The 13,094-nt window shown below is 38.9% G+C and overlaps 1 protein-coding gene across 5 annotated transcripts in view; it reads right to left on the bottom strand.

Annotated features, from left to right (window-relative positions):
- Positions 1 to 13,094, bottom strand: part of Sdccag8 (serologically defined colon cancer antigen 8) — a 201,120-nt gene that overhangs the window by 121,999 nt on the left and 66,027 nt on the right. The window lies entirely within an intron of this gene.

The following is a 13,094-nucleotide window of genomic DNA, read 5'->3' as shown; positions in this document are numbered from 1 at the left end:
AAAAAAAAAAAAAAGTCACACTAAACCAACCTAGTCCTTTTGAAAACATTTCAAAAGCATGCTGGATCTGCAATATCTACAGTGGAAGAGAAAAAAAAAAAAGTCTAGAGTTGTTTCTTTTTTAAAAATCTGAAATAAAAATAGAAAGTCTAAGAGAGACTCTAATTGGTCCACTTGTGGAAAATGAGATATGGAGAGCTCAATCCTACTGAGAGGCACACAGCACTCTCCTCTTTCCAGTGGTCAGGTGGAAAGACAGTAAAAGCCAAAGGTGTCCGCAGCATCAAGGAACTGGTGTTCTCCAGCCAGAACAGGGCAGATGCATACATGGACTCACAGTGGCTGTGGCAGCAAGGACAAGACCTTCCCATGCTGAGTTAGACAAAAGCCTAGTGTAAGAGTGGGAAGGTTACACAACCCCACCACTAACTGGAGAGCTCTAGGCATTTGGCAGCTGCTCGGAGAAAGGGAGGAGGCCCTGCTCATGGTGTATACACCAAGATAGGTCCCATTCCCAAGACAGGCTGGGTAACACAAACTAGATTTGGTGGAGAAGTTGGGTGAGAAGGGGTTCAAGGGTCAAGATGGTTGTAATGGGAGAATTTAAAGATAATGGATATATTCAAAATATGCTGCGCAGGAGTCTCAAAGAATTAATATAAATGCTGTTCAAAAACTGGGTTTCTCTTTTCTGAAAAGACAGTTCCCATACAAAAAGAATAGACTTTTCATATATCAAGAAATTCTTTTACATGCTTCTCACTAATAAAAACAATCTAGTAAGCACAAATGTTATAAAGAAAACACCCTACTAACAACAACAACAACAAAAGTCTACAACTGTGGCTACACTTGCTTCGCATGTACAGACCCTGGGTCCATGGCTATCTATCTCCATACAAGGAAAATCAGAAGGGAGAGAAGCGGCGAAGAGGAGAGGGGGAAGGAAACCAATGTGAGAAAGGAAGGCAATCTAAGCAGTGACTCAGAACACTCCACAGTGAGAAAGAGAATGCTGGCTTCAATTGCTGACTTTCATCACCAATTGCTAAAGTCATACAAAGCAAAAATAAAATACAAAAATTTCAGTTTGAGAAAGCAATGTATTAATTTACTTCTTTAAATATTCCTTTCCTTAATGAAAAAAATATCATGGTTCTGGAGACATGGGTCAGCAGTTTTGAATGTGCACTGCTCTTAAAGAGGGACAGAGTCCAGTTCCCAGCCCCCATGCTTATAGGCTCACACCACCTGTAACTCAGCTCCAAAGCAGCTAATGCCCTCTTCTGGCCTCCACAGGGACCTGCACTCATGTGGCAGATACACAGACAAACAGGCAGACAAACTCACATAAATGAAATAAATTTTAAAAAGAAAACTCCTTAAGTCCTTGATTCAGTACTGTCAATGATTATGAATTGTGTAAGTTTCTACTATGTCTTATACCCACATACACACACATATGTAAATATGTGTGTGTGTGTATACACACATATACATATACACACCAGATATCCAATTATGTACATATACATATACAGATATGCACACATGGATGTGCACTATCCATGTAAAATATGCAATCTGTCTTAGTCTTCTGTCTTTTATAATGATTGCTTATCATTTTGATAAAAAGGGTAAATTCACTGACATATAAATAATTTATAGTGCTTCTCCCTCAAATTTACAACCACCAAGCTACAGCAAATAAGAGAAATCATTACAATATTCTGGTTTAGTTCTTAGAAGATTTATATCAGGAAATATCTTATAAATAATAAAATTAAAACTACAGGATTCATGCTACATTAAGTCCAACCATGGATTTCATACCTTATTATTCTACTTTGGGATTATTTTATGCCCCTATCAAAGCTATAAATATTTTCCAAAAGAATAATTCTCTTGACAATAGGTTGAAAGTGAGATTAAAATAACTTGGTGTGCACTGATCACTACTAACTAGTGTGACTCCCTCCATTCCCACATGAACAGACAGGGTAAATAGAAAAGCCACGCTGAAGCAGTGCTCAGAGACAACAACAGACAACAGTCTGACAGTATGACAGGGTTTCCAGGAAATACGAAGATGATTTTACCACCTACTAATATATGTCAGCTGAATATATCCTATCCATAAAGTTATATCTTACTTAGCTATAGCAAAACTTGATATGTAAATTTAAACACATAAGATTTATTATTTTTCAGCCTTGAAAATATCTTTATTATTAGATTTTTAATGCTTTCAAGTTTTTTTATTACAACCTTAAAATGACTGAATGATACTATTCATAATAATAAATCAAATAGGTTACTTAATAGTTTGTTCAAAATGTATAATACTTTAGATGCCTTCTCAGTGTAAAAGTCTTTCAGTGTGGATTTTCAATAGTCAAATATAATTTTTTTCATAATCATAGTTATTAATAAAAAATGTGTATATTTTTAATGACTAAGCAAACCTGGTATAGATATAAAAGTACTAACTATTAAAACAACAATTTCCAAAGAAATATGAACAATTAGCCATCCTAATAATAAGCAGAGTTTCAGTTATGACATCACCTATTGAAAATTACTTTTTAAAGAATCAGTTCATTTACTTGCAAGCAGAAAAGCAAACAAAAATATTTTGTCTACTAACAGTGAAATTTTTATTATTTTTATACTACCCTAAATTAATTCTTATATGTGTTGTTACTTCTACAGCTATCTGGAAAATAATCAGTTAAAGATTCTGATTTCTAAAGCATATATACATCATGAATCTCTTTGGTTACTTGAGAGCACCTGTGTACATTTTTTAAGGTCATCTGGCTGAAATACTGTGCTGGCGATCTATCTTAGAAAGTGTGCTCTCCCCATCCCTGAAGACTTCTCTTGTTTGTTTAATAAAGATATGTCCATTTAGAAACAAATTCTAGGGCTGCGAACAGAGCCGGAGCGTGGGAGGAAGAGACCACAGATACCTAAGGATGACACTCTTCAGTCCTCGCCTGAACCCTCCCCATCATTTCACAGTGATGGAACCCAGTCGGCCAAGTCCATTCAACCAGACAGGAGCCCAGGCTTCCATCTTTGCTAGTCCATGCTTTCCTACAAATGTGGAATGATGCCCAATTGCAATGCTAACTCGTCATAGGTAGGAAACAAGCTTCAACAGGCAACAACTCACTTTTAAAGTACTAAACCCACATTTGGTTTCAACAACTTTTTCTTCTTCTTTTGTAGATCCTCTTAGCTAAATTCATCTGACTTAATACAGTTTCTAGCTCTGACTCCTTTAACTTTTATTGTCAGACAATACATATAATTTCTGCAAATAAAAATAGATTTTTCTTGGACTTTCATTTTATCAAATTCACTATTTCATGCAAATCTGGGAGCAAAATAAAACAATTCTCCTCTAACAATGAAAACTTTCAGCATTTTACCCACCCAAGATCTCTTAGCCTTTTACTTCAAAAAGATGATTTTGTTTTACAGGGGGAAAAAATAGAATTTGTTCTAATCATTTTCATCAAGGAAAAATGGAAACCCTCTTTTTGGCTCTAGATGACATAGCAGCACTTTAAGACTGGCTCTCTCCAAGGTCACCCCACTCCAGTCACTTTTGTTGTCCAGTATCCCTGCTCAGCAATGGCTTTGTCACCAAAGGGAGCAGAGGAGGAGCTGTGACTTGAGGCACACCGAGGCATTCAAGCCCACAGTCTGCTGCCTGGATGTTTCTGGAGAGATTCAAATGTCTTGCCCTGACCACACAGCAGTCCTGTGTTCACTTACCTCCTAGCTGTACTTGGCGGTGCGCAGGACCACGGGGGCCTCCGTTCCCTGGAAAACTGGGCAATTTCATCTATTTTGTTGGAAGGTTTTCACCAAAACTAATGAGATGTTCTTACGTGATGAGGAAACAGCAAATTTTAACAACAAACAGTTTATTTATAGAAACACAACTGATTGGAGAAAAATAAAAACCCCTTCTGTATTGAGCATGGTGCCCGTGATCTCACCTTATGGGGAGTTTTTAGAAAAACTGACTTTAGCTATGGCTTATAAAAATGTTTCTGTATAATTCCATTTGTAGAACCCATTTTTTTTTTCAGGGTAATTTTAAACAGCAGCCCCAAATGTGAAGTAGATGTTTTTATTAATAAGTATTCTGAGTGCAGTTCTTTTAAGTTCAGCAAAGTACAAAGGAATGAATTTATCTACTCAGTTTGGGGACTGTGTATCCAGTCTTCAGTCCTGGACACATGTAATGGTGGCTTCTCATGGCTACAAAACACCCTTATTTACATTCGTAAGTTGATATTCTGGATAGTTAGAAACCAACACTCTTTCCTTTATTTCATATTGATAGAGAAAAATAAAGCTGGCCTAGAAAAGCCAGGCTGAGGGAGTGATGAGGACGGAGCACTTGCTCATGAAGGGGAGCTTCACCTAGTGAGCACCACTCCAGACAGGGCCTCGGAGTCTAGTCTGAATTTCCAGTGTAGCCCATACACTGAAATACTAATTATATGAAAAATTAGAATTTCAGATAAGTTCTCTTCTACTTTCCTCTCCCTCTGATAACTTCCAAACACATATTTACATCTTCCCAATTCTAGACTATTTGTATTTTTAAAGTTTACATGTGTGCATCTGGATATGCACAGTTGAGGGTAGGTGCCTGCTAGGGCCTGCGAGGGCATTTGATTCTGCAGCTACCGGAGGTGTGAGACACTGAACTGGAGTGCTGGGAACCAGGCTTAGGTCTTCTAAATGAGCAGCACTTGCTCTCCATAGCTTTTGGAGGAACTTTCTTCAGCAATCTATGCCTAATTTGTACATAATTTTCCATCAACATAATCAATTTCACAGATCAATGGTGCCCGAGCATACTACACAACAGATACAAAAATGAGGAGACTATTCATTCTCACGGACATATTTCATGTGAGTCAGCGCCATGCAGGTTTTGTTACTGTGGTTTTGGAGTAGAGTTTGCAATCATACATTGCAATACCCCAGTACCGTTCTCACTGCTCAGAGTTGGTTATTTGGGATCTTTTTTTTTTTTCTCTACAAATATCTCTTTTTTTCAAAATATTAATTCTGCCAATCTTCAAAAAAATAATTTGATAATTTTCAATCATGTGCATGTGTGTGTATGTTAGCATAAGTCATGCCTGTTTGGGTACATGTGCCGGCCAGGGGCCCGAGATATTCTGAAGCTGGAGTCACAGGTGGTTGTGAGCCTCCTACTGTGTAGATGCTAGGAATTGGACTCAGGTTCTCAGGAAGAGCAATATTCACTGCTGAGAGCTCCTGCTAGGGCTTGGGAATGGAAGGCTTTTCCATTCTCTAGGATTTTCTTGAACTTGTTAAATTTTGGAAAATATTATTTCAATATATTTTTATTAATTATTTACTATTTGGAAATTTCACACCATACACCCTAACCACAATCACTTCCCAGTCCTCCCAAGTCTGCCCCACCTCTTGTGGCCCCCTCAAAAGAAATAAAAGATGTACAATTTGTGTTTCTCAGATTCTAACTGGAGCATGGTCAACCTCCCAGGACCACCCATTAGAGAAACACAGTCCATATCCACCTGCACACTGCCAGACGCCACAATTGTGAAGAGCTACACTTTAGCATCCTTATCACAACTTTTAAGAGTTCTCTTCCATGTTTTTCTATCTAGGCTGTTTCTCTGTGGGGAGGAGGAGGGGTTGTCACAGAAGCCTTCTATGTCCCTCATTCTCAGTTGTGAGTCTTCAGTCATTGATACCCCTGCTAAAGTAGCTCCCTACTTTAAAATCAGTAGAAGCACAAATCATAGATATGCACATGGTTCCTGGTGACAGCAGAGACCACAGATATGCACATGTTCTCCCACCTCAGCATAGGCCACAGACTTCAGCATGGACTCAGGTGACAGCACAGAGCACTGACATCAATGCAGCCCTCTGCTGCAGCACAGGCCAGGGACATCCACATGACCATGGCTGCAGCAGGACCACAGAACCAATCATGGCTCTCTACGGCAGCAAGGACCATGTACATTTAATATGGCCTCAAATGGCACCACAGGCCACTCACATTAAAGGCCCCTAGCTCCTGCAGGGCCCATACACATCAACATCAAAATATGTTCCTTGTGAGAACTTTTACATATTTGATTATTCATATATACATATATACATACATGTATATATATGTGTGTGTATGTAATATGTATGAAAATATATACACACATGCAGAAACACAAATACATATACAGTAAAAGAGAATTTTTTCTTCTGCTTTTTTTTCTTGGCAAGTTCATTATTGGCATAAAAGGCAGATTTTTTAATATTGGTTTTTGTATTCTGCTTCTGTGCTTAGTATTTAGCATACCTAAACGTTTCTGATGGATTCTTCAGAGTCATTTATGGATAAGACCATGCTGTCGACAAATGAGGATGTTGTGGCTTCTTCCTTCCTTGCTCTGATCCCTTTTGTTTCTCTCCTGTATTGCTCTAGCTCAGACTTTGAACACTAAACTGAGCAGGAGTGAACAGTGGGCATTCTTGTCTTACTCGCCATTTAGAAGAAAGGCTCCCAGTTCTCCAATTAGAATAATATAGGCTTATAGATTTGCCATGCATGGTCTTCTATGTTGAAGTCTATTATTCTATACCTAGTTTCTCACGGCTCCTATCATGAGGAAGTGCTGAGCTCTGATAAAGATTTTCCCTGCATCTATTGAGAGGATCATGTGATTTCTGTCCTTAAATCTATTCAAGGGTCTCTTTAACAAACAGTGCTGGGGAAAGTGGATATCCACATGTAAATGGATGAAACTAGATCCATCTCTCTCACACAGTGTAAAGATAAGTTCAAAATAGATAGAAAAGCATAACTTAAGATGTAAAAGAGATACACGTATACAATAGAATTTTATATACTTGAAAGGAAAAATGAAATTACAGCATTTTCAGGAAAATTACTAGAACCGAAGATCACTAAATGATAACAATCTACAATCAAAAAGGACAGTTTTTGCCTCATTTCTTTCTATATGCAGAAAGTAGCACTCTTTCTCACCCCTCTCTTTGTGTATCTGTGTATGTGTATGTATGTGTGTATATATATATATATATATATATATATATATATATATATATATATGTGTGTGTGTGTATATGAAATATAGTATAAATGATAGATAAGTGTATTTGTACATAGATAGGTAGGTAGGCAGGCAGGCAGGCAGGCAGGCAGACAGACAGACAGACAGACAGACAGACAGACAAGAAAAAGGCAGACTATGAGAGGGGATTAAGGGATCCTTTAAAGGGGATAAGGGGACAAGAAAGGGTAATAGAATATGTAGACATAGAGGCAGGATGGGGTAGGAACTCTTTGGGAGAGCAGAGAATCAACAAAAGTATGAGGCAGGAGGGGGTAGGAACTCATTGGGAGAGCAGAGAACCAACAAAAGTATGAGGGGAGATTAGGAGAGAGCAAGGGGATTGGCGAATAAAGACAAAATATAATATGTAAGAAAATATTATAATGACACCCATTTCTGTCACAAATTTTTTTTAAAAGATAAACTGAAAAAAATTAAAGATTTCTTTACTTAACTAAATTATGTTGAAGGTATATGGTCTGGTTCTTAAATGCAAAATTACGCATGATTTTGTTTTTAAACATCAGTCAGAAATCCTATGGACCTGGGCACATGTAAATGTTCAGAGGCCTTCAGGCACTTGTCATAAGACTCTGCCCTGCTGCAATCCATGCCCTACTGCTCAAGCCTTTGAGGACAACACAGCTAGTGAATAAAAATGTGTATTTGATATCGGCCAGAGAGGGCGATTCACTATATATCAAAAATATGTGATATCAGCCAGAGAGCGATGATTTGTTATATGTCAGAAACTGGATGCCAGGGGCTTGACAGAAAGGGCCCAAACAAAAATGACCAAGGTTTTGAGAAAGAGACAAGGACAGGCCATTGCTCAACTCCAGGATAGCAGATATGTGCCATTAGGGATCTTAACTGTAATTTTCTTCAATACGATCTCGCAATGGAAGGTATGGCTTACACACAATCCAATGATAACTACCTCTGAAAGCTAGACTAACAGATGACCACCCAGCCACACACTGGTCCAGGCTCATCATGATCCCTTATCACCAAGAAGCTTGTAAGGAATAAAGAAAGGAACATAGAAGAGAGGTGAGAACAGACAATGTGAATACGAGCGTAATGTTAGTATATACAATAACTTACTAATGTTTATTATGCAACTCTATGGCATGCATTTGACTGTGCTGGTCAACAGAAAGTGCCTCTAATTTTATACCACTATATAGAGCAGGAGTTGAATTTATTATTATTTTATAGAGAACTAAACTGAGAACATGTTAGAAATCTTATCGAGGCTCACCAGGTAACACATAGTAAATGAGAATTTCACTGCAGGCTGGCTGCTTTGGGGGCCTGAATTCTTGACCATATCCTTCATCTAACGCTCTATCCCAATCTGTAAGGTAGGCACTGGAGCACAGAAATGTGACAGGGATGGTGATCGGCAAGGGCCTCAGCCTCAGTGAACATTCCAAGGGAAGAGACAGATGTACTTAAAGTAAAGAAATAATACTGTAATTTATGAGAGCAAGGAAGCAAGGTTCTGGCAGAGAACAGACTTCCAAGTGAAAACCAAAAGCGAGAAGAAAAGCCAATGAAACAGAGAGCAGGAAGAACAAGTGAGGAAGACGACATCTGTGCAAACGCTGCCAACTGGCCAGGGAGGTCTGCGAAGAGGAAGGCCATTCTCAAACAAAACCAAGCAAACCCAAACACCCACCTTTTGCTACCCTATACACATGTGAGAGCAGATAGATCAAAATATCAAACAATTTTAGCAAATGTAACTATATAGAAGTCTTGAACCTTTTTACATGACATAGCAAGAACTGTGGGCAATTATTTAAAGGTCACTCTTTAGCTTGTTTATACTGTCAGTCACCCATGCACCCCGTCAGCCAACAGATAGCTAAATATGGTTGAGTACTACAGAAACCAGGGAGAGTAATACGGACCCTACCTGGAAGTATGTCGCAGTTAGTTCTCACCAGCAGTGCACTGCTCCAGGGCTCTGTCAACTGTCCTGTGGTGCACCTCCTTTTGCTGTTCAGGCAAGAGTTAAACGGGACATTTGCCTAGTCTCTTTTGTGGGCTTACCGTCTCTAGTCTTTAATTCTCCCAACTCACTAGGATAAACTGTAACTTTCATGGTAGGATGTTTTTGTAAAACAATGACTTAATATAGTATTTAGAACCCAGCCATTTAAAGTTTACAAACAAATTGTCCTTGGTATATGCAATTAGGCACCCCCCCGCCATACATTCAGAACATGTTATCTTGCCCAAAGAAATCCAATGCACGGTATCAGTCACTCTTTTGCCTTTGGTCCCAAGCAATCACTACAATTTCTGTCTCTATATATTTGGCCATATGGATGCTTCACATAAATGGAATTATACAACATGTTATTTCTCATGACTAGCTTCTTTCATTTAGCATAATGTCTTTAAAGTTAACCCATGATGTAAAATGTAATTTTTTTGAAACAGGGCCATACTACGTAGCCCTGGCTGACCTGTAACTTGCTATCTAGACCAGGTCGGGCCTGCAGTCAGAGACCTGCCAGCCTCAGCCTCCTGAGTGCTGGTGTTAAATAACGGCTAGTATATGCCGTCATGTTTTTTGTTTTTTGTTTTGTTTTGTTTTTTTTTTTTTTTTGGTTTTTCAAGACAGGGTTTCTCTGTATAGCCTTGGCTGTCCTGGAACTCACTCTGTAGACCAGGCTGGCCTCGAACTCAGAAATCCACCTGCCTCTGCCTCTCGAGTGCTGGGATTAAAGGCGTGTGCCACCACGCCCGGCATGCCGTCATGGTTAACTTAGTATTTCATTTTCTGTTTTTAAATGCCACAGAGAGACAGTTATACATCTTTCACTTGTCCATTCACCACGGGTATATGCTTAGCTACTGCCAGATTTGGATATTAGGAAATGTGGCTATGAACATTAAGGTACAAGTTTGTGTATGAGCATGTTCTTGCTTTTCTTGGGCATATCCTTAGGAGTCATATGAAAATTCTATGTTGAACATTTCAAACAGCTGCCAGTCTGGTTTCCACAGCAGCTGAACCACTTTACAAACCTACCAACAAAAAATTAGGGCTCTGATTTCTGCATGTTCTTGCTGACATGGCACTACTGTGTCATTTCATTCATTGTGTGTACATATATGATGCACGTACATATATGATGCATGTATGTGCATGTAAGTGCACATATGTCAGAGTGTACATGTCGAGATCACAGGACAACTTTCGGGACAACAGGCACGGGCTCAGACCCTCAGGCTTGCATGGGACGTGTTTCTGACTACTGAGCCTCCTCACCAGCCTAGTATTACTGTCTTTTAAATTAGAGCTATGTTTATGAGATGTGGTATGGTTTCTCACATGAGTTTGGTCACATCCCTCTGACAGTTAATGGTAAATGTCTTTTCATATGCCTTTTACCATTTGTTTATGAGATGTGGTGTGGTATCTCACATGAGTTTTGTTATATCCCTCTGACAGTTAGTTAATGGTAAGTGTCCTTTCATATACCTTTTACCATTTGGTTATTTTCTCTAAAGAAATCTCTATACAAATAATTTCTCTAGGTTTAAAGCAGCCTGACCTTTTAGTATTAAAGTTTAAGCATTCTTTATATACTCCTAATATAACATATAGCCAGTAATGTAACATGTGCCTGTAATGCCAACTCCTAAGAAGCTAAAAAAGAAGAACCATAGTGAGATCTAGGCCAGACTGAGCTATACAGCAAGGCTCTCAAAACAGTATAAAACAAAACAAAATGAATTCTAAGAGCAATAAAGACATTTCGTCTTTCATTGGAATTATTTGGCCTATTTGGATGTGACATATACTTCTTAACAACTATTACATTAAGGGACTGGAGAGATGGCTCAGCGGTTAAGAGCACTGACTGCTCTTCCAGAGGTCCTGAGTTCAATTCCCAGCAACCACATGGTGGCTCACAACCATCTGTAATGGATCTGATGCCCTCTTCTGGTGTGTCTGAAGACAGCTACAGTGTATTCATATACATAAAATGAGTAACTATACTATTACATTAATAAATACATAGAAATAAGGTAATTACAGCTCACTTGCAGCCTAATCATCTATAAAATGAGACTGGGCTAAGTTATTACTCTTGGGTTTTAAGGATCCCTCTAGACAGTATTTATTATTTGAGACTTTTTCTTCAATCATTTAGATGTGGCCACTGACAAAAGAGATACTACTAATAATAGTTGGCTATTTATTTATTTATTTATTTATTTTTGTTTTTCGAGACAGGGTTTCTCTGTGTAGCCCTGGCTGTCCTGGAACTCACTCTGTAGACCAGGCTGGCCTCCAACTCAGAAATCTGCCTATCTCTGTCTCCCAAGTGTTTTTGTTTGTTTGTTCGTTTGTTTGTTTGTTTTGGGGGGGTGGTTTTTTTGTCTTTTCTTTTTTCAATGTTGGGAATGGAACCCAGGACCTCTTGCATATTAGGGAAAGGCTCTAACACTGAACATATCTCAGTCCCACTCCATACATCTTGTTGCTAGATACCACAAAAGGCATCCTCTGAAAAACCTTAAGTGACAGTACTTACTAGTTACTGGCAGCAATAGAAGAGGGAAGAAAACTTTACTAACCAGAGGTTTCGAAGACCAATACTGTGTTTCCCTCTGAACATACTGCAGTGTTTGCTATCCTGATGGGTTTTTGATCACAGTTGCCCCTTCCGAATCACTGGATTTGAGGACATGTAAAGAATGGCCCAAACACAATTCTTAACGGAAACACCATTACAAGGTCATCTTCTAAAATCTTTCCCATTTTTTTAAAACTTATTTTATTAGATATTTTCTTCATTTACATTTCAAATGCTATCCTGAATGTCCCCTTCTTGGCCCTGGCATTCCCCTGTATGGGGCATATAAAGTTTGCAAGACCAAGGGGCATCTCTTCCCCTTGGTCTTTCCCATCTTTTCTTTCCCACTTTTTTCTCTTTTCTACTATGCCTGTTTGCATTCTTGGCTGGTGAGGTGAGTGTAAAGGGTGTTACATTCAGCATGTGACACTTTAAACTTCAGGGCTTGCCTCAGGGGGGAAAACATTCAGTCTCACTTCTTGGTTACAGATTGCTGAGAAAAGCTGGAATACATGACCACACATAGACTCTCAAGTGCAGCTATAAAAAGATACTGGATCAAAGTCATTAGTGTGTCACTATCATGGTTCCAAAGCGCCACATGTCACAGGCATGTTCTCCAGCCTAGCTTTACCTGAAAGTGGTGGAGGCTTAAAGAGGTAGGGCCCAGTGTGAGATCTCAGGCCATAGGACATGGCCCCCAAAGGAGCAGTGAGACTTCAGTGTCTTCCCATCCCTCTTTCTCCTTCCTGACACAACGTGGGTCAGTCTGATCTGTCACGCACTCTCAACACAATGTTTGGCCCCACTCCAAATCTACACATGAGAGCTAATGGGCAGTAGACTGAAACTCTAAAATTATGAGCCAAGAAAAACCCTTTGGGGAGCTGGAGAGATGGCTCAGCAGTTAAGAGAACTGACTGCTCTTCTGAAGACCCTGAGTTCAAATCCCAGCAACCACATGGTGGCTCACAACCATCTGTAATGAGACCTAAAGCCTTCTTCTGGAGTGTCTGAAGACAGCTACAGTGTACTTACATATAATAAATGAATCTTAAAAGAAAGAAAAACACTTTGTCTTTGTAAGTTGGCTGTTGTTAGATGTTCCTTATAGGCAAGAAAAGATGACTGACATATTTGAATCTTCCTTTAGCATAAAACATTTCTTGTTCTTATCATATAAAGATATCATTATGGCTTAAATCACTATACACATTTAATAGCCCTAAATTAAACTCCTGAAGGTGAGGGAACATGCTGAGGATCCGAGACATCTTCTGTTTTCATTTTAATCATTGAAAACATACTTAAGATAATTATATTA

The sequence above is a fragment of the Mus pahari genome, chromosome 5, assembly GCF_900095145.1.
Source record: "Mus pahari chromosome 5, PAHARI_EIJ_v1.1, whole genome shotgun sequence".
Lineage (NCBI taxonomy): Eukaryota > Metazoa > Chordata > Mammalia > Rodentia > Muridae > Mus > Mus pahari.
Note: the sequence above shows the minus strand (reverse complement) of the source record. Positions and strands in the feature narration are given on the sequence as shown.